This window comes from Geotrypetes seraphini, chromosome 19 (assembly GCF_902459505.1).
Source record: "Geotrypetes seraphini chromosome 19, aGeoSer1.1, whole genome shotgun sequence".
In the NCBI taxonomy this organism is placed as follows: domain Eukaryota; kingdom Metazoa; phylum Chordata; class Amphibia; order Gymnophiona; family Dermophiidae; genus Geotrypetes; species Geotrypetes seraphini.
The window spans coordinates 6,305,265-6,328,106 of NC_047102.1; the positions used below are offsets into that span (position 1 = coordinate 6,305,265).

Here is a 22,842-nt window from a genome sequence, read left to right on the forward strand (position 1 = left end):
AGGGTCCATAAGCTAGATAAATGAATGATATATAATATCAGCTATAGCATATTAAAGCCACAAAGAATTATCCATGTACAGACATCTATTTTTCTTTTTATTTATGATTCAATCCAATACAACTATTATTTTTTTTTTAAATGCTGCATTAAAACAGTTTCAGTGGAGCAATTGATAGAAGCTTTTTAAATCTTTTCTACCAGCTATTATAAAACATGAAATTAGTAGTCTTCAAAATCCTCCTAAGCCTGAATCTATCTTGCCTTTTCCAAGTGAATATTGGTTTTCACTACTAAATCTTACGAATCCAATTTGTGAGCTTGAACCTTCTCACATCCGTTTTGCAACTGGCTGTGGATGAGTTTACTATGCTTGACTATCCCAAAAGCCAGCTGTGAGCTCACGCCTCTTACACCCAGCTCCTCTCCGATTCATAAGTTTCTTTCCAGCAGGTCGAAAGAGGAAGCAGATAAAGGTTTCAGACAGCCGCGTCTAAATTATTTGGCAGATTCATTTCAGTAAATTAAAATAAGCCAAACTTTTGCTTACCGGCTTTCCGTGCAGGTGAAAGGCAGCTGCACCCGGATCGCAAGACAGTCTTGTTTCTTTCCCAGTTTCCTGTAAAGGTGGAGGGGGGAAAAAAATGACAAGCATGAAGCAAATATATTCAGCCGCCAAAATGCCACACCCCCCTTTATGAGATCTGGATGTGATCAGTGATTCAGAGCACGGGGAGGAAAAAAAAAAATCCTGGAATGTTTAATTAGCAGGAGAAGTACAGAAATTGTGTATACTAACACAGGAGATTAGAGGAAATTATAAGATGCCAGTTACATGAGCAGTGGGGCAATTCTCCTAAAAAGTAACCTATTGGCCAACAGCTATAGTGTAAGGGTTTGTGCGTGTGCATATTTCACATCATAGTGTAAAAGAAAAGATTCTACTGTACTTCCTTGAATGAAAGGACAATTTCTTAAACAATTCTGCCTGTTTTCACACCTGATTTATTCCTTAAGAAGGTCTCTTTAGGACTGCAGCAGGCTCAGATTTAGGGGGGGTGTGGAACTATGAGCGGACACACCTTGTGGGGTCTCATCCTTCTCACCGCTGCTACCATTAGTATTTTTTTCTTCATTCCCCCCATAAACACTTAGGGCTCCTTTTTTTTTTTTTTTTAAGTTCATTAGTTTTTATTGAATATTATAAGAAATTTACAGAAAGCAGTTCAAACACACAAAATCTGAATAAGACACAATGGTGTAGAAAAAGTCTATGTCTACAATCATTTACATACAACCAGATTAATAAAAAGAATCCAGGGTATTTGTAACTGCTAATAGAAGATATATGAAAGGCAGAAAAGCAGAGAAAGTGAAATAAGAGAGAGGGAAAGAAAGAGGGAGAAAAAGAAAAAGAGAGAGATAGATAGATAGAGAGGCAGAAGTGTCTACTGGTTAGAATGAACATATGAATCTAAGAATGACCAAGGTGATTTATTTCGCACCATGTTTCTGGAGAGTCGAGAAATCATGTTTTTCTCATATGCATAAGATTCAAATTTGTGATACATGCTCAGAGAGTTCCACCAAAAGGTGTAGTCAAGTAGCGAGGATGATTTCCAATTTTTCAGAATATGCATAAGAGCTGTTACAAACATGGCATCAATGAGTTTAGGTGGGCAGTTTGTTTGTGCAAAACAAGGGTGTTGAGAACGAAGCTGAAATCTGATCTGAACACGCCAGAGAAAATGGCGCCGAAGAATGATGAGGCTTCACAGGAGCACTTAGGGCTTCTTTTACGAAGCCGCGGTAGCAGTTTAAAGTGCGTAATAGCACACGCTAAACCACCGCACCTGCTAGCCTCCTCTTGAGCAGGCAGTAGTTTTTCAGCTAGCGTGGGGGTAGCGCGTGATTAAAAGCCGCTAACGCGGTTTCGTAAAAGGAGCCCTTAGCATCATTCATATTCTTTTCCCTAGTGGCCAGAGGGCACTGAACAAAGGAGGGAATTTTGGATTTAGTTCACACCTTTTTCAGCTGTAACTCAGGGCAAGTTAGATTTAAGCATTTTCCTGTCCTTGGGGAGTTTACAATCTATGTTTGTACCTGAGGCAATAAAATCTTAAGTGACTTGTTCAAGATCCAGGGGCGGTGTTAGACATGCTAATGCCCATGGCAAAAATTAAGGAAGACCCCCCCCCAAAAAAAAACAAAAAAAAACTTTCCTCTCTGCCCCTTCCCCTCATTTCCCTACCCACCAAATGCCCTCCCATACAACATTTCTCCCTTCTTCCTCCTTCCCTGCCCCCTCCTTGCCCAAGTTCACTTAATTCTCTCCCATCCAGTATCCCTCCCTTCATTTTTAAAATCAGCTGCTCCAGAGTGCCCCCATGGGCTGGCATGTCCTTCCCTTCTCCCTGCCCTGTTCTGAAGCCTCTCTCACCTATAAAAATACAAGGAGATCGCCGGTATGGCAGTCATTTTCTAACGCTGCCCACGGCCTCCTCAGCACTGTTCTTTTATGATGTTTATTAAAATCTTTATATACCGCATATACAGCCAAAAAAGGATCAGAGCGGGACAAATGAACATGATCAAAGTTAGGTATAAAAATGCACGCTGAGTGCCCCTTTTATAAAGCCACGGTAGCAATTCCCCCCCCCCACAGGATAGACACCGAAGCCCTTTCAGTTTCTACGGTCTTCAGTGCATTTGCCACAAGAGAATCACGACCGCAGCTTTGTAAAAGGAGCCATAAGCTAGTAGTCTATAAAATATATTCCACACCAAATGACCTTTATAGAACACTAACTTACCCCCTTCCCCCTTTTTATGAAGCCGCATTAGCGTTTTTTTATCGCCGGCCACGGCGGAAAAAGTTCCAACTCTCAGAGTAATTCTATGAGCGTCAAAACTTTTACCGCCGGGGTCAACAATAAAAAACACACTAACACGGCTTCATAAAAAGCGGGTGGGGGTAGCGTGGATTATCCAGCCCTTAACTTTGGTCACCTATACAGAAAACGTGCACTCCTTAGGAGCACGCTCAATTCACTCAGAGTGAGAAGCAGGTAGGAAGAACGGAGATTTTGTTCACCAAGGCTGGTAGTAGAGAATGACATGGGGACAGGAATGGGACAGGAAAAGAACTCGTGGGGACGGGACGGAAAAAATAGTTCCTGCGGGGTCAGGGAAAAATCTGTTCCCATTTCATTCTCTAGCTGGTAGCATTAGTTTTCCTAAAGGCGAAGTTCCATCCATTATTTTTTTCTTTTATTAAAAGGATTACTGTAAATGAACCCTGTAACACTTTTATCCCATATACCGTGATTTTAGAAACAGTTTCCATAATAGGAAGTAATACAAAGGAAGGATTGATTTCTATCGCAGAACAGAAAGCAGAGAGTGGGTATAAATGGGAAGTTATCGGACTGGGAGAAAGTGCCTAGCGGTGAGCCCCAGGGCTTGGTACTTGGGCCCATCTTATTTAATATTTTCATAAATGATCTAGAAGAAGGAACATCCAGTGGGATCATCAAGTTTGCTGATGACACAAAGCTATGCCGGGCAATCAGATAACAGGAGGATAGCGAGGAACTCCAGAGCGACTTGTGTCAGTTAGAGAAATGGGCGGAGAAATGGCAGATGAAGTTTAATGTGGAAAAGTGCAAAGTAATGCATTTAGGCAGAAAGAACAAGGAACACGAGTATAGAATGTCAGGAGCAACTCTGGGTAAGAGCGAACAAGAAAAGGACCTGGGCGTACTGATAGATAGGACCCTGAAACCTTTGGCGGCAAAGAAAGCATATAGAATGTTAGGCATGATAAAGAAAGGAATCACGAGCAGATCGGAGAAAGTTATAATGCCGCTTTATAGGGCAATGGTCAGACCACACTTGGAATACTGTGTCCAACATTGGTCTCCCAACCTAAAGAAGGATATAAAAATGCTGGAGAGGGTGCAGAGACGAGCAACGAAGCTAATAAATGGTATGGAGAACTTGGAATATGAGGAACGACTCAAGAAACTGGGACTGTTCTCCCTTGAGAAGAGGAGATTGCGAGAGGACATGATTGAGACTTTCAAAATACTGAAAGGCATCGACAAAATAGGGCAGGAAAATAAATTATTTACATTGTCCAACTTGACACGGATAAGAGGACATGGACTGAAGCTAAGGGGGGACAAGTCCAGGACAAATGTCAGGAAGTTCTGCTTCACGCAGCGAGTGGTGGACATCTGGAATGCTCTCCCAAAGGAGGTTATTGCGGAATCCACCGTTCTAGATGCACATCTCCTTACGAGAGGCATAGAGGGATATGGGTGACTAAAACTACATCAGGTGCACACCTGACTGGGCCTCCACGTGTGCGGATCGCCGGACTCGATGGACCATGGGTCTGATCTGGAGATGGCAGTTCTTATGTTAAGTTATAGCTATTCCGGTATTTCTGCACTGATAGTAATCAGGCTGTTTTTGCTGCAAGAATGTCAAATTTGCAAAAATAAAAGAGATAATCAGTTCATCTACTGCAGTACCACATAATAAAACATAAAAAGGGAAATCATTTTTAAAACAGACATTCTTTCTAAAATAAATGTTTTTCTACAGTAAAGGTAATTATTCATTTGCAACAACAACAAAAAAAATCCTTCCACTTGCAGTAAACTCAATTTCATTTTATTCTATGCATTCCGAGATATTTTCTAGTGCAGAAAACACATTAGGATGAGCTAAGAGGTAGCATTGCATTATGTAATAGCCACACATTTGAAGAACTCTCAGCAGCGTTGACTGGGAAATTCATGTGAAGAATGAGTGGATGGAAACCACCTGGGATTCCACGTTTTTAACATTTTAAAGGTTAAATATTCTCTTCTATAAGGTTCATTTTTTGTGCTTTTCAACATATGAAACATTGTGAAGAATGGTTCTAAAGGATTTCACAAGTCTATCTGGATGGAACTTCTCTCAAATTATGAAAGACTAAAGAGGTTAGGGATCTTCAGCTTGGAAAAGAGACGGCTGAGGGGAGATATGACTGAAGTCTACAAAATCCTGAGTGGAGTAGATCGATTTTTCACTACGTCAAAAAGTACAAAGACTAGGGGACACGTGATGAAGTTACAGGGAAATACTTTTAAAACCAATAGGAAGGAATATTTTTTTCACTCTGGAACGCGTTGCCAGAGGTTGTGGTAAGAGTGGATAGCGTGGCTGGTTTTAAGAAAGGTTTGGACAATTTCCTGGAGGAAAAGTCCATAGTCTGTTATTGAGACAGACGTGGGGGAAGCCAACGCTTGCCCTGGATCGGTAGCATGGAATGTTGCTACTCTAGGGATTCCGGAATCTTGCTACTCTTTAGGATTCTGGAATGTTGCTACTCGTTGGGATTCTAGAATCTTGTTACTCTCTGGGATTTCAGAATCTTGCTATTCTTTGAGATTTTGTATGGAATGTTGCTACTCCTTGGGTTTTGGCCGGGTACTAGTAACCTGGATTGGCCACCATGAGAACGAGCTACTGGGCTTGATTGACCATTGGTCTGACCCAGTAAGGCTATTCTTATGTTCCTATCCATCCACCTGAACAAGAAACAAAAACAAGGAGGGCACTCAAGAAAATTGAAGGGAGAGATTCAGAACAAATGCTAGGAAGTTCTTCTTCACTCAGAGGGTGGTGGATACATGGAATGCGCTTCCGGAGGAGGTGGAAGAGCAGAGTACGATTTTGGGTTTCAAAAAGGGGTTGGACAAGTTCCTGAAGGAAAAGGGGATTGAGGGGTATAGTTAGAGGGGTACTATACAGGACAAAATGTCTTAAGTAAAGGATCACTTACAGGTCACTGACCAGGAGGGCCACCGCGGGAGCGGACTGCTGGCCACGATGGACCTATGGTCTGACTCGGCAGAGGCGATGCTTATGTTCTTATGATTCTTTGCATCAATCATTAGAAAGAAAAACTGGATTTTATCCCCAGAGTGGGATTCAGATTCCCAAGGTTGTTCCCGCCTATGAGCTCTTCTCATGAGTGGTTACTGTGAAGTGTGGATTGTGTAGTTAGAAGAATGGGTCAAACACCTGGCAACCCTCAGCGAAGTTCACAGTGCCTCAGCTTCAAACTAGAGAATGGCACGGTGACAAAATTCATCACCGTTCCCGTCCCCGCGGATAACCGCGGGAAACCATCTTCATGTCATTCTTTAAGGAGAGAGGAAAGAATCGGAGTATGAATGGCCACAACCACTGACCCGCAAGCTTTGCTCTGAAGAATGCTGGTGTAGAAGGACTAGGGTTGAAATAGACACTAGAAAATGACATGGGATTATTTCCCGCGGTTATCCGTGGGGACGGGAACGGTGATAAATTTTGTCACCGTGTCATTCTCTACTTCAAACCTCTTCTGACAGAGAGCAGGGTCGGATCAGTTCCCAAGAAAGCTAAAGAGGGAAAACAAGCAGAAATAAATAAATAAATGGGCGGGGGAAAACCCTTTTGAATCCTATAAAAGACACTTCTGAATACGAGCCTTGCAAAACTAAGGTAGCAGCTTCCTAAGGATACCTTTTATCCACTTAATTCAGAACTAAAATGTCAGAGTCAATGTACACCGCCTCAGCTTAGAAAGAATATATTGTTCCATCACAACAGAAGCTGCAAGACTAAAAGGGAATTTGACTGTTTCTCTAAAAGATAGGTCAGAGGTTTTGCTACAAGATTCCCACAGGAAGATACAGACACTGGCAGTATTGAAAAATAAAGCTTTGCAGAGACAAGTCAGTAAGTCACTTGTTTAAGGGATTCTTAATATATTAAATGTTATTTCTCTCAGTTCCTTTCTAATGGACTCTGGGGGACCTGATGATTTTTTTCTCTCCGAGGCAAACATTAATATGACCTCCGAGTCATGATATCAAAGAGATTCATTAAGAGCTGTCAAACAGGAGTGATGATAAAACTCCTGAAGAATACAGTCTATGTCCATCCAAATCTTTTTTTTTTTCTTTTGCTGAACTTAAGGCTTTATTTTAGTTGTATATTCTTATAATCACAGCTATGTTCAAATAGAATTATTCTTCGTTAACTATACTTTTATTTAAATTATTGTTAATTATTTTATAAATTGTTTGTGAAGTGCTCAGACCAAGAAACCCATACAATAGTGATGTCACTACAATGAGGTTTTCAAGGGGACCATCATAGCCTTCACAAGTCCCCGGCCCTCCCTATACTTTTCTGTTTGATGTATCTAATAATTATTGTTGCTATTTCTCGGAGAACTGCTTCAGGTGTTACTTCTCATTGGTGACATTAAACTAAACAACTAAATATGTGATTGAACCAAAAAAAATATAAGTGATTGAACCAAAAAAAATAAAAAATATATAAAAGTGCTTATCTAAAATGTTGCATTGCTCATTGTTTCATTGTCTGTTTGGAGTCCCGTCCCTCCGACCCGGATTTCGCTACTTCTTCAGGGAGGAACACTAAGAAAGATCAGACAAACTCTATGTTAGCGTGTTAAAAAGAAATAAACAACTAAATAAAATGGTATGGAAAAACTCTAAAGAAAATTGTAAATAATAACCCTACCATGTGATTCTAGATCTAAACGTAATTATAGCTTAAGTAATAACTTTAAAGACCCAATCTACCAGTTCTTATAAATTTTATATATTCAATTTGTACCTGGTGACGGCTCACTTGAGGCTTGAACAGACCAAGCGGACGTAACGTCTGAACCTATCTATTATTCAAGCACTATTTATATTGACTAAACGGAAGTGAAGTAATCTCATACTGCCGGAAGTAGAGACAGCATTGAGAGTACTATCTATTGGCCTAAATTGCAAGCCAATCAATGTCTAAATTCAAACCATCAGGTTCAAGAGTGTGCCAATTATATATTATACGTTGTTCTTTTTGTATTAAAGATTTAGATATATCTCCATCAGTTTTTCTTGTTTGGATCAATACTGTGTATTTTAAATCTTGAAGTGTGTGTGATTTTTCGGACCGAAAAATCACACACACTTCAAGATTTAAAATACACAGTATTGATCCAAACAAGAAAAACTGATGGAGATATATCTAAATCTTTAATACAAAAAGAACAACGTATAATATATAATTGGCACACTCTTGAACCTGATGGTTTGAATTTAGACATTGATTGGCTCGCAATTTAGGCCAATAGATAGTACTCTCAATGCTGTCTCTACTTCCGGCAGTATGAGATTACTTCACTTCCGTTTAGTCAATATAAATAGTGCTTGAATAATAGATAGGTTCAGACGTTACGTCCGCTTGGTCTGTTCAAGCCTCAAGTGAGCCGTCACCAGGTACAAATTGAATATATAAAATTTATAAGAACTGGTAGATTGGGTCTTTAAAGTTATTACTTAAGCTATAATTACGTTTAGATCTAGAATCACATGGTAGGGTTATTATTTACAATTTTCTTTAGAGTTTTTCCATACCATTTTATTTAGTTGTTTATTTCTTTTTAACACGCTAACATAGAGTTTGTCTGATCTTTCTTAGTGTTCCTCCCTGAAGAAGTAGCGAAATCCGGGTCGGAGGGACGGGACTCCAAACAGACAATGAAACAATGAGCAATGCAACATTTTAGATAAGCACTTTTATATATTTTTTATTTTTTTTGGTTCAATCACTTATATTTTTTTTTGGTTCAATCACATATTTAGTTGTTTAGTTTAATGTCACCAATGAGAAGTAACACCTGAAGCAGTTCTCCGAGAAATAGCAACAATAATTATTAGATACATCAAACAGAAAAGTATAGGGAGGGCCGGGGACTTGTGAAGGCTATGATGGTCCCCTTGAAAACCTCATTGTAGTGACATCACTATTGTATGGGTTTCTTGGTCTGAGCACTTCACAAACAATTTATAAAATAATTAACAATAATTTAAATAAAAGTATAGTTAACGAAGAATAATTCTATTTGAACATAGCTGTGATTATAAGAATATATAGTTATTAGTGTCACAGATTACTGAGTAATATATCTCTCTAATTAGTAGTTTATTTTAGTTGTAAAATATTTACTATCCACAGCCATTTCGTACACTACAGGTTGAAAAGGCAATGGCAAAAGCTAGAAGGATGCTTAGGTGCATCAAGCCCTGTAGCCCATTCTCATGGTGGCCAATCCAGGTCACTAGTACCTAGCCAAGGAGTAGCAACATTCCATACAGAATCTGAAAGAACAGCAAGATTCCAGAACCCCCAGAGAGTAAAAAGATTCTAGAATCCCAACGAATGGTCAGTAGGAAAAAGGAGGAATCAATGCCCCTGTGTAAGACTTTGAAGAAACCAGTAGCGTAGTAAGGGTGCCCCTTACCTTCCCCCGTACCTTTTTTGGTGCTCTCTCTGTCACTTCCTAGGCATGGGTCCTGGATGTGCCATCAGAGTGTGCCAAAATGTATAGGGGGGGCGGGGGAGCAAGTGAGTGACCAAGCAGGTGGGCGAGCTGGGGGGGATAGAGGAGGGGTGCCGCCGCACCCTTAGGAAGACCTTGCCTAGGGCGGACTGCATCCCCCCATACTGGGTGAGACCTCATTTAAAATGTGTGTACAATTCTGGAGACTGCACTTTCAAAAAGATATAAACCGAATGGAGTCAGTCTAGAGCAGGGATGTCAAAGTCCCTCCTCGAGGGCCGCAATCCAGTCTGGTTTTCAGGATTTCCCCAATGAATATGCACGAGATCTATTAGCATACAATGAAAGCAGTGAATGGAAATAGATCTCGTGCATATTCATTGGGGAAATCCTGAAAACCCGACTGGATTGCGGCCCTCGAGGAGGGACTTTGACACCCCTGGTCTAGAGGAAGGCTGCAAAGATGGTTGGTGATTTACATCATAAAGCTTATGGGTACAGACTCAAAGATCTAAATATGTAGACTTTGGAGGAAAGGCAGGAGAAGGGAAATATGATAGAGATGTTTAAATACCTATGTGGTAGAAGTGTGCATAAGACAAGTCTCTTTCAATTGAAAGGAAGCTCTGGACTGAGGGGCAAAGGATAAAGGTGAAAGGGGATAGATTCAGAAGTAACCTCAGAAAATACTTTTCCTGGAAAGAACATAAGAATTGCCGCTGCTAGGGTAGTGAATGCTTGAAAAGGCCTCCCGGTGGAGGTGGTGGAGACAAAGAGTGTGGCTCGCTGGTACAGCTGTTGCCTCTGTACCCAGAGGTTGTGACCCTGGGCAAGTCACTTAATTCCCCAGTGCCCACCGCTTTGAAATGCCAAAGCTACAGAATGGCAGTAAACAAGGCCCCATTCCCTTCCCTTCCCCTTCTCCATCTGAATTCAAGGAAGTGTGGGGCAGGCACGTGGGAGCTCTTAAGAGAGAGGAGGAGATGCTGGATTCTCCTGGGAGAATGGTATAGAAAATTGAAGAAATAAATAAATATGTCTAAATAATGGAATACATTTTCCTCTTTTTCATTTAAAAATAATAATTTTCACCTGCACAAAAGATTCAGCATTTAGATCTTATACCAAAATGATCTGCAAAATTGTGCAATACAAAAAAAAAAAACAATGTGATATTTGTTTGTGAAGCGAGAAATCACCTTCTCCCACATTCCTAATTATCAGGTTGATTTATCCTAATCCATACTATGCTGTATAGCGGCAGCTTGGAACAATAGTTATTACAGCTTAAACACAATTAAATCACTATCACTGAATCATAAAGAAGACTCGTAACATGTGGGGACATTCTTGATTTAAGCAGATGTGAAAACTGCTTTTGCAACTTGAAGCTATTCTGATGACAACTGGGTATGACAAGGCATCTTTTTCCCTTAGTCATTTATAGCTGTAGTCCTAGATATACCAACAGGAAAAAAAAAAACACTAAATTAGGAATATATATTACATCAGTGCCCTTGACATGTAATCATGCACAGTTTTTCTGATACTAACAGCAATTTAACTGTGCAATAAAGCAACAATTATATTCCACCGTACGAGCTTATATCAGATTTTCATATAAAATTTTGCACAAGTGTATTTATACCAGTCCAAGTGGTACAGAAAGCAATGTTATTAAAAAAGAGGATATTGTAACTGCTTTAAAAAAATTAATGCTGTTTAGGGATGCCCAACAAGACATAATTTTTGGTTTGTTTAGGCTTTTTATCCCCAATCTATTCACACTTCTTCCTGTTTCATTTTAATTAAAAAAAATTAATGTAAGCCAATTGACTTAATGCATCTCCCCTCCCTACGTTCTTCCCATAAATGTCTTACTATCCTATATATTTTATAGATTTCTCCCCTTATCCTTCTGTCTCCAATACATTTGTAATGTCTTGTCAGTGTAGATTTGTCTTATTAGTTTGTAAATCCTCTTTTTATTATTTTAAACACTGTACATCGCTTAGAAGCATAAACAGTGGTATAACAAATTTTTAATAACCTATAAGCAATACATGTTAAACCAATTTAGCATGCACTAAATTTAACACATACTGCAAGGGGGTGCTGAAAGGGTCTCAGCTCAACCAAGAAGGGAATGACGTGGAGCCGTGAAACTTGCAAGTTATTCCACACATTCACCCCTAAGTTCAACACACTTGGCACATTGTGTCTGAAATTTCTGTAATCTTTCCCAAAAAATACTCTTGTCTGGTCACTGAAATGCTGCTCCGCTGCTGCAAATCACCTCCTAATCACTCTTTTTAAGGTTTGGAAACAGAAAATAGGTGGGAGCAATATCAGGTGATTAGGGTAGAGGGTCTATGCACTGAAACCACAACCGCGCCAAAACATCCCATGTTGGAACCCAAGCACAGCACCGGGTAAAGCTTTGGATTCTTGCCCAGACATAGCTAAGAAGAAAAATTAAAAAAAAAAAAATTTAAATTGAATCAGGTTGGGCAGACTGGATGGACCATTCGGGTCTTTATCTGCCGTCATCTGTTTTGTCTCAGGATCATAGTGGTGTAGCCATGTTTCATCAACAGTAACTTCCAAACACTGGCACCAGCTTGCTGAAAATGCTGCAAAATCAACTTGGAAGTGTCCACTTGATGTTGTTCCTAGTCAGCATTCAAACATTTGGGCACCCACTTAACTGAGAGCTTCTGCATACCCAGCTGCTCATGGATTATACACCCAACACATTCCCCGGAATATCTATAGTGTCTCAGCAATTGTTTTAGCTAATATTCGCTGATCTGCCAAAATCAGGGCATGGACATGGTCAACAATTCCAGGAGTTGACACCGTTTGAGGCCTCTCAAACTCTCCACACTGAAAGCTTGCACACCATTTCTTCACTGTGGAGTTTGAGGGGCATTTGTCACTTAATGTTTGCATCACGCATTCATGGATTTCCTTTGGAGTTTTCTTCTGCAAGAATAGGAACTTCATGGTGGCTCAGAGTTCCACCCTTAAAAATTCCACACTTTTCATTGACATGGTTCAACCAATGATCTGAAAATGTCAAAACATAGCATTATGATTCTGCAAACTACTACTTTTCAGATACAGTGGCAAAATAACACTCAGAATTTAGGAAATTGGCTGGGGACTTTTTAGCACCTCATCGTAGTAAATCAAATTCATGTTAATGAATGCCTATCCCTAGTGTAATTTATTTCTCAAATTACAAATGACCTATTATTAAACTTCACTCATAATCCAGGTACTTAACAGGACTGTGATAAGATTACAGAACATTAGGGAGGGTAACAGGATAACACACAGAGAAGACAATTGTAATGAGGCTTTGGGCTCAGTGCTGGGAGGGGAGAAGGGCAGCAAAATTACAAGAACTTATTTAGAAAAGAGCTAAATGAAGAATTGGAGAACATTGCAAGAAGTCTCTGTTTAAAGGCTCATGCAATTGATTTAAAAACTTCAATCAATTTGAATACCGAGAGTCCCATAAAGCGTACCAAAATAATTTGTTATTGAACCTAGGAAAATCAAAGTAGTATCTCTGAAGCATCTGATTGAATTTAAAAAAATAAATAAATAAACAGAATGACACAATTTAATTTGTCTAGGGTTCTGTCTAAGGTTCCAAAGACTCTGGGACCAGCTACGTGACAGCATCATGTTATGTGTCAGACCCTAGCTGAGCAATGTTCCAGGCATGCTGGAGAGTAAGTTCCATATTGCCATTGCCAAGCCAGCTAACCTGGGTTCTCTTAACTACAAAATGGCTAAACTCCAGGTATCTGACATCCTAGGTGAATCTTTACTTGTGAGCCCACCTCCCCCATATACTGCAATGCACCTTCCCCACGCTCTGTAGTCCAGCGTCTCGCATTCCCTATCTTCGCCTAAAATGATGTCCAGCCTCTCCTCTTTCCTACCTCTACTCTCTAGTGTCCAGCATCTCCGTTTCCCCACCTTGCCCCCGAAAAGGTATGCATCTCAACTTGCCACTCCCAAGATGTTCCTCATCATCCCTTCTGCCCCCAAAATGAGCATCCCCCATTTCCTACCCCTCTGAGACGTTCTCTGATCTGTTTGTGATCCCCTTTTTAATCATTCCTAGTATTCTGTTCACCCTTTTCGCTGCCGCCACGGCTGGGGGGGGGGGGAGGCTTCGGGTGGCTTCAGGCTGCAGGCTTCGGGCGGCTTTGGGCTTCCCAGTACCAGACGCACCAGACTACCAGAGACGCACCTACGTGTAGAGGGAAAACCAAGAAGAAGAAAAATTTCTGAACCAAATTTTTTTTCTTGATTTTCCTCCTCTACAGGTGGGTGCGTCTTATGGTCCAAAAAATATGGTAAATAAATATGTTCAGGGGAAAACCTTCTCTCTCTCTTTCTAACTAATAGCTGCTTGTTTAGCTTGAACAGAGATTTTAATTTTATGATTTCATTTTGATCCTATAATTCTATACTTCTAGAAACCACTTAGATTTAATGAGATATAAAACTGTAAAACACACAACAAAACAAAACCAAAACCTCTATGTGGGAACCTGAAGTTCTTCTCTTCCTGCATGTGTACAGTTTGGTGCCCTGCTACATTACCGGGTTAACAAGTTCTTCAGCAGATTTTCCCTTTGTCTCAAAACATCTGAATTGTGTAAACAGGCCACGTAGCCAATGATATTTTTATTTGCATTGCAAAAGAGGTATTAGAACTGCCCTGGGAAAAAAAAAAAGTCAACTTTGTTATTTGGAAACTTATTGCAGCGCAATAATTTTTGTTTCACTTTGAATTCTGCAGGAAAGAGACCAACAGTGACGCCTTTCCAGTGTTGATATCTTAGCCCTTCCTCTTTGCCAACCATGCAATGAAGTCTGTCATCATACACGCTGCGAACACATCTTTCTCTTGAAACCTTCCTTATGATGGCTTCATTTTGCAACCATAAAACATGTTCATAAGTTGGGTATGTAGCACTGAGATTGTGTTACCATGATTAGAGAATGACACGGTGACAAAATTCATCACCGTTCCGTTCCCGCGGATAACCGCGGGAAACCATCTTCATGTCATTCTTTAAGGAGAGAGGAAAGAATCAGAGTATAATTGGGCACAACCACTGACCCTCAAGCTTTGCTTTGAAGAATGCTGGGGTAGAAGGACGGAGGTTGAAACAGACACTACAGAATGACAGTCTCTGGTATCCAGAGCAGATATTGTGATGTCATAATGCCTCATTCCACCAATGCCTAAGAGCCAAACTCATCAGTGATGTCACAATGGCTTCATTATCCTTGGCTCCCATAAGAATCAGAGTATGAATGGCCACAGCCACTGACCCGCAAGCTTTGCTTTGAAGAATGCTGGTGTAGAAGGACTGAGGTTGAGTAGCAACATTCTAGAGCTGAGATTGTGATGTCATAATGCCTCATTCCACCAGTGGCTAAGAGCCAACCTCAGCAGCGATGTCACAATGGCTTCATTATCCTAAACTTGGCTCACATAAGAATCAGTATGAATGGGCCCAGGTTGAAATAGACGCTAGAAAATGACATGGGATTATTTCCCGCGGTTATCCGTGGGGACAGGGACGGTGATGAATTTTGTCACCGTGTCATTCTCTAACCATGATCAGTGTGTTGGGCTATATCACAGTCTCTTTGAAAGAAAATCCACAGTCCACAATTCTTTATGCAGTGGAATAATCAGAACACTGATGATGTTCAACCTTCTTTGCAGGGTTGGATTTGAAATGCATGAATAATGCAACATAATCTCACAGGTGTTTTAAGTCTTCACGTGGCTAAAAACATGAAACCAGGCACAACAATTTTATTAAACCTTTGGCCTGAGAAGTTTGGTCATAGACCAAGACTAGGAGTCTGCTGTGCAGAATCTATGTAAATGCTTCCTACAGAAACCCGATTCACTTTCGGCATTCAGCCATTAGAGCTGAAGACTGGGAGAACCTGTTTTGCTGCTCCCAGGTTTTGGGGTTGTTGTTTTTTTCTTACCCAGAAGATAGGAAAAATATCCAGTGCATTACATGAGCTACACATTTCTGTAGCAGGAGAAAAAAGATAAGGGTAGGCAGCAGAGGGAATACATCATGAAATACAGAATCAAGATTGTAATGTTCTTGCATCATTGGGTGTAAGGAAGGATGCCCTGATTTTGCATTGCAGTTTTGCATCTGTATTGGCCAGGTCGTTGATTGTGGTCTGAAAATAAACATAAGAATAGCCTTACTGGGTCAGACCAATGGTCAATCAAGCCCAGTAGCCTGTTCTCACGGTGGTCAATCCAGTTACTAGTACCTGGCCAAAACCCAAAGAGTAGCAACATTCCATTCAGAATCCTAAAGAATAGCAAGATTCTGGAATCCCAAAGAGTAACAGAAGATATCGGAACCCCAAAGAGTAGCAACATCCAGGGCAAGCAACGGATGTTGATTCTGGCATATTTTTTTTTTTTAATGCTGGAAGTCAAAAACAGCAGGAAGAAACTGTCAGGTCAGGCCAGGACAATAAAAGGAAATAAGAAGGGATAATATGTTCAGATTATTTAAAGTACGTCCTAATGAAATCTTCATTTGCAAATACATTTGAAATACTGCATCTGTTGGGAGGTACCCAGAGTTTAAGATGATGACAAATGTCATTCAATGAGACCTGAAAATTGCCTCAGGCTGACTTTAATTGAGATCAGGAAGCACAAACATAATAAGAAAAATAAAAACAGTAATCTGATACCTGCAATGGAGTCTGCTTTGCAACAATTTAAATTGTTTTATGTTGCCACATGTTTACATTTCATTGTTGTTCATTGGACTGAGCATTTCACGGAAGAGAGACTTATATAAAAAAAAGGGGATAAATAAATAAACACATTTTTATCCGACACCAGACTCGTTTTCAAGAATGTAATTAGGCCCCCCAAGCTCACCAGCTGCTGAATTGAGTTACTGAAATAATGCACTTCTTCTCCAGAGAAAAAGTCGCACTTCCACATTAACTGCTCATATATCACCTGCTGCCTGTTGTTCCCAAAAGGGATTGGAAGACTGAACAACGTGATGGGAGTTATGGGCTTCAGGGATATCACGAAGACCACTTTCCCCCATTCTTGGAAAAAGGGAGATCTCCTAAAATTTCCCATTTCTTTCTTTCAAGCCATATAAATAACTGATCTCTCACAGAGTAACAGGACATACAGTGTTAATAATGCCTGAACATTTACCTGAATAAGCATGATTTATAATGGAAACCTGCTTGCACTGCACACTCTGTTTTTAATCTATTTACGTAGTATCATCCTTGAAAAAGTGAAGTAAATAAACTCATTATGACTACGCGGTTGTATATCCCTGAAGACTAAATAAATCAGTGTTATGCAAGACAAGCACCTATGCTGAAAAAGCGCAAGACAATTTCAAAGAAAATAAAAAAATAAAATAAAAGCTTAGCTTGTGAAACTTCTCTCTCCCAGCTCCCATCCCTAACCTGACTGTGATTTTAATATCATTGTAAGCGAACATATGAGGCTATGATATTGACACATGGGCCATTAATTAAAAATTATATATATATTTCAATATTGCACAGGGAATGTAAGGACCTGACTTTTTTATTTTCCTGTGGTTCAGATGATGACACCATAAAAGCAGCTCAAACCACTACAGCTCGACTGAAATCACTGTCAAGCGCCACACATCACAAAAAAAGTGCTTTTTAAATAAAAACAGAAAGATGGCAGCTGGCAAAATCCCAGCAAGGGCTTGTCAGTAATCAGAGTTCATTTATAGTAACATTCTTAACAAAAATTCTAATCACACATGCTCCATGTGTGCCTTTCTTATCTTCAGTATTTGAAAATTAAAATTGATCTAATTTCTTATTAGCCACAAGTCCACGGCATCTGGTTTTAATGATATAGGGGTCCTTTTACTAAGCACGCGCTATATATTAGCATACGCTAAACGCTAATGCATCCATACACGTTAGTGCGTGCTAAATCAGTTAGAACGCCTTAGTAAAAGGACCCCATAGTGTTGAAACATTCAAGATCAATAAGACCTACAAACACTCAGGGGTCCTTTTGCTAAGGTGCGCTAACCGATTTAGCGCACGCCAAATGCTAAGGCACCCATAGAATATAATGGGCGCCTTAGCATTTAGCATGCGCTAAATTGGTTAGCGCGCCTTAGTAAAAGGACCCCTCAGTGACATCATTAAAAAAAAACATTAAATATCAACGAATCACAGTAATAAAACAATAGGGGGTAGTTAATGTGCATTACAGTCATAATGCCTCTTCCTGTAGTAAAGAGACGGTCAGAGAAAACTACGAGTGAATGAGTCCGCGAACCGCTAATTCACGGTAATTCACGTGAATTAGCTAATTCCCCGCTAATTCACGGGGGAACACTGTATATAAAAACAATGTCATGTATTGGAATATAAATAAAAACATGGAAATCCGATTTAAGCAAAACAGTCAAAACTTTAACCCATTCCATTAAAATTAGGATACATGATCCTAAATAAGTTTGCATTAAGCCTATATTCACAATGACTACCTGAACCAAATTATATCACTTTACTGCCTGGCTTTTCAGTTCGCAATGCAGAAAACACTGCAATGGTTGTTCAGGCCCTGCTGCTTCCTGACTGGCAATCAGATCAGCCTGTTTCACAATTTTTTCCAAACATGTTTTCTGTTTACACTCTTCCGCCTCTTTTCTGGAAGCACACCAAGAAGCATAACCTTTCTCCAGATACAATTATTATTATTTTTTTTTAAATAAAGGATCAGATTCTGCTTTTTATTTTTAAAGCACAATGGTGTCATGAATGTAGGCTTATAGGAAATTTATTCAGGTTGATATATCCTGAATTGTATTGAATTTGGTCAAGTTTTCAGAGTTATGCAGAAAACAAGCTTTGTATAATATTTTTAAATACAGTGTAATATATGTACGTATGAGAGATATTCAATAATGTATCTCTCTCATTAAGAAAGAAAAGAGTTTTCAAAAAAAATGTTTTATTTTTCAAAATAGTCCCCTGATAGCTCCATACACTTCATCCACTTTTCCTGCAATGACTAACTTCTTCGAAAATAATTCTTCTGTTTGACCTTCAAACCAGGACGTCACAGGTTCCTTCATCACTTGAAAACCACTGTCCACGGAGAGATTTCTTCAAAACACAGAACAGGAATAAATCCAAGGAAGCCAAGTCAGGATTGTAGGGTGGATGGTTCAGCTGCTGAAACCCACATTCTTGTATGGCAGCTTGCGATTGTCGTGACATGTGTACTGGCACATTATTGTAAAGCAGCAGCATGTCTGCTGTGAGTTTTCCTCATCTTTCCTCCTTGATTGACTCCCGCAAAGCGATCATTGTGTTGGCGCAACTCTTCCTGGTTATGATTGTCTTGTGTGGCATGAACTCCAGAAGCAAAAGTCCTTCATCGTACCAGAAGACAGTTGCCATGATTTTGCCTGCAGATATTTTTGTCTTGAACTTTTTGGGGGTGGGGGATGACTTGTGCTTCCACTGCATTGACTCCATTTTGGACTCAGGATCTCTGTGATTGAAGATCTTCAGTCACCAAACAATGAAAAAAATTCACTTGGTCTTCATAAAGCATCTCCAAGTTCTCCTGACAGAACTGCAGCCTCGTGGCCTTCTGACATGGTGTCAGCATTCTTGGAACCCATCTAGCATTAACCTTGGACATGCCCAACTTTTCATGAATTATTTTCCAAACTGTACCTGCCGAGATGCCCGTTTCTTCAGCTATTTGGGCAACCTTAATTAGTCTGTCTGACAAAATTAAATCCTCAACCTTCTTGCACATTTCTGTGGAAGTTGCTTCCACAGGCTGTCCAGTGTGAGGGCCATCTTCAATGGACTCTCTATCCCATTTACACTGCTTACTCCAAAATTTTACTTTGTAGAATGATGGGGGCTGACTCGCCATAAATTGCAGTCATTCATTCATGGATCTCCTTTGCCTTTTTGCCTTCTGAATAGTGCTCTAAATGTAGCAGTTTCTTACTTGATTCATGAGGACTCTCCCGACATCCTGTCTCTTGGAATGTTAGACTTGCACTGAGCCACAACTGTGCATGAGTGACCTTGAGACACATCACAACATGTACAAACTTGTTTCACACGCTTGCTACTTTCTTTCATACTCAGGTAAATAAATTATTGAACGCCCTTCATACTTTCTCTGTTTGTAGTGGATTTACAATCTAAGTTTTTCAACCTAGGCAAAAGAGGATTAAATGACTTTCCCAGGTTCAAAAGAAGGGAACTGAACCCAGTTTTAGCCTACTCCTCCATTTCCTCTTAATAGTGAAAGTAAGTCACTTTTCAACTTCTAGACCATCTTCCTCTCACTTCTGTGCAAATGATAATGAGGAGAAATAAAAGCTAATTTGCACATATATTCTTAAATGGTTGAAATTATTGATAGATTCTGTACAAATGTAAGGAAGTTCTTCTTCACCCAGAGAGTGGTGGAAAACTGGAATGCTCTCCCGGAGTCTGTCATAGGGGAAAACACCCTCCAGGGATTCAAGACAAAGTTAAACAAGTTCCTGCTGAACAAGGACATACGCTGGTAGGGTTAGTCTCAGTTAGGGCGCTGGTCTTTGACCAAAGGGCCACCGCGTGAGCGGACGGCTGGGCATGATGGACCACTGGTCTGACTCAGCAGCGGCATTTCTTATGTTCTTAGAAAATCTGCCACTTTTTAATAAATCACAGTCAATGTAGCATTCAAGAGAGCTGCTTCAAGTAAGTATTAATTCACACCTCCATGTTCAAAGGAGGAAATTGCAGTACACAACAGAATGTTGTTAAAAGCCAGGTCACCGGTTAAATTGCAAAAAATTTTCTCTTGACGAAAATGAAGTGTTTTCATTAAGAAAGCCAAACAGGCAGAGTTCACAGCTGTTTCTCAAAACTGTTCCCATTTACCATATGTTGCTAAACACTGCAGGACAAACATCGCTTAAGAGGCCTTAACTAAAAGCAAATACAAGATTCTAAGGCAGACATGGGCAACTCCGGTCCACGAGGGCCGGAATCCAATCGGCTTTTTAGGATTTCCCCCAATGAATATGCATGAGATCCATTTGTATTCACTGCTTTCAATGTATATTCATTGGGGAAATCCTGAAAACCCGATTGGATTCTGGCCCTTGAGGACCAGAGTTGCCCATGTCTGTTCTAAGGCAACAGTGCCCTGTTATTCAGAGCCCTACATTCCAGTCTTCTTTTTGTAAAGGCGGGTAGGGTTTAAGAGCAGAACTATCAACATAGGCTACCGTTAAGATGTGTTAGTTCACCATTAAATTGTTCTACTTTAAGCACAAGTCTCATCTTATACAAGAACATAAGAACATAAGCAGTGCCTCTGCTGTGTCCGACCAGAGGTCCATCGCGCCCAGCACTCCGCTCACGTGGTGGCCCATCAGGTCCAAGACCTGTATAGTAATCCTCTATTTATACCCTTCTATCCCCTTTTCCTTCAGGAAATCATCCAATCCCTTCTTAAACCTGAGAAATCCATGGCTTGAAGAATGAAGGGAGATTTTTCACCTAGTTAGTTCAGCAGTTAGTTTGGATGCCTGAGGCTTTAGTTTTATCCGGATCTAGTGAGATCTATTGAAATAAGAAAGTCTCCCGAGCTTAATGCTTACTGGACAGAGTTCAAGTTTTCTATTTAGATTTTTATTTTTTATTTTCACAAAGGACTTTATTTTAGAACTGATCCAACTGCAAAATGCCTGTGAACTAGCCTTTTGTTGGGAAAAGGTTTCTAGCATTTGCTGGTATTAAGGGTCTTAGTCACTCCATTTTCTTTTCCGCATAGGGTAAAAGGACCAGGGATCTGATATATTGCCTTTCTGTGATACAGCCATAGAATTCCTATGAGCGTCAGAGCCTTTACCCACAGCAGACGATTTTTTTTTTTTTTAAACCCTTAAAAAACCCTTAATAAACGGGGGCCTATGAGAACCCAAAACACCAAAATTGAGCTCTTAGGACTTTTAACAAGGTACTGCTGTGTTCAGAGCTAACAAAGGTTCTTTCTCCCAAATCTAGTGAAGCAAACACCTGCCACTAGATCCAGATAGAACTAAAGCCTCAGGCATCCAAACTAACTATTAAAAATGATTCATTTACATCACTGAACACCTGTGGTTAGATCAATAAATAGATGTTCTACATTTTTATAATCGAACACTCTACTCACTAATTTCAGCAGTTTTAAATAGACAGATCTTTTCTTCCCTTTTCCTTTCTCTGCCACACCCACACTTTTGAGCGAGTGGAGAAGCAGAGATGCAGTGAAATCTGCTCTGAGGCAGACAGGATAACTTGATATCATGCAGGAGCTCATTAGATCCCCAAGGGCTGCTTCTGCTTGTCCACGGAAAAAAGTTACCCATTTGTTCTACAGGTGAAGTCTTAGAATGTGTTTCCTGGAGTTGCCAAACCTCTCAACAAAATTGGTTCATTGAGCAATCTATCTGGGGCCCTTTTGCTAAAGTATAATAAGAGTTGCCCAGCAAAGCCTAAAGTTGGAAAAACTGTGCAAAGATTTTCCTATGAATTTAATTGTGCTTGATCAGAAAGTAATTTAAAATATCTAAAACACTCCATCTTAAGGAATTATAGTGCCCTAAGTCAACATGCTTCAGTCCTCCTCACACACACCTTCTGTCCCTGGCATTCCCATGGGTCCAAATATATATGGGGAAAACCAAAAAAACTGGTACTCTACTAAGAAGAGTGATTAAAGGGAAACATACAGAAGCCAAAAAATCACTCAGTAGGTAAAATAGTGAAATTAATACTTCTAGAACACACTTAGAATTCAAAAATATGCTGAAATACGAAGGCAACAACATGGAGCCACAGCCACAAGAGAAAATTGCCTCACCAATCATTGCAAATTGTAAATTCCAGTGGAAAACAAAATTATTTGCTGCAAACTAGCATAGAAAAAGTTCTTATACTTTGAACAGTCACAAGCAATCACTTAGCTTGATGTGACGGGGCTATTTCGATCCTGCGTCAGGGAACCAAAACTCTCAAAAAGTGGTGGTGTCTCAAAAATTCAAGTTTCATTCATATATACGGAGAAATCAGTGGAGGAGGCTCGTATATATGAATGAAACTTGAATTTTTGAGACACCACCACTTTTTGAGAGTTTTGCCGAGTGCTCCATTTGGTTCCCTGATGCAAGATCGAAACGGGCCCCGTCGGAACCTTTCATCAAGCTAAGTGATTGCTTGTGCCTGTTCAAAGTATAAGAACTTTTTCTATGCTCGTTTGCAGCAAAGAATCTTGTTTTCCACTGGAATTTACAATATGCAATGATTGGG

General features: G+C 40.0%; 1 protein-coding gene across 2 annotated transcripts in view; it reads right to left on the reverse strand.

Annotated features, from left to right (window-relative positions):
• The window catches only part of SHANK2 (SH3 and multiple ankyrin repeat domains 2), a 349,291-nt gene that overhangs the window by 301,487 nt on the left and 24,962 nt on the right, over positions 1-22,842 (reverse strand). For both annotated transcript variants that reach the window (XM_033928600.1, XM_033928599.1), the window contains exon 2: positions 550-618. The gene's annotated coding sequence lies outside the window, so the exon portion shown is untranslated. The remainder of the gene's footprint in view (positions 1-549; positions 619-22,842) is intronic.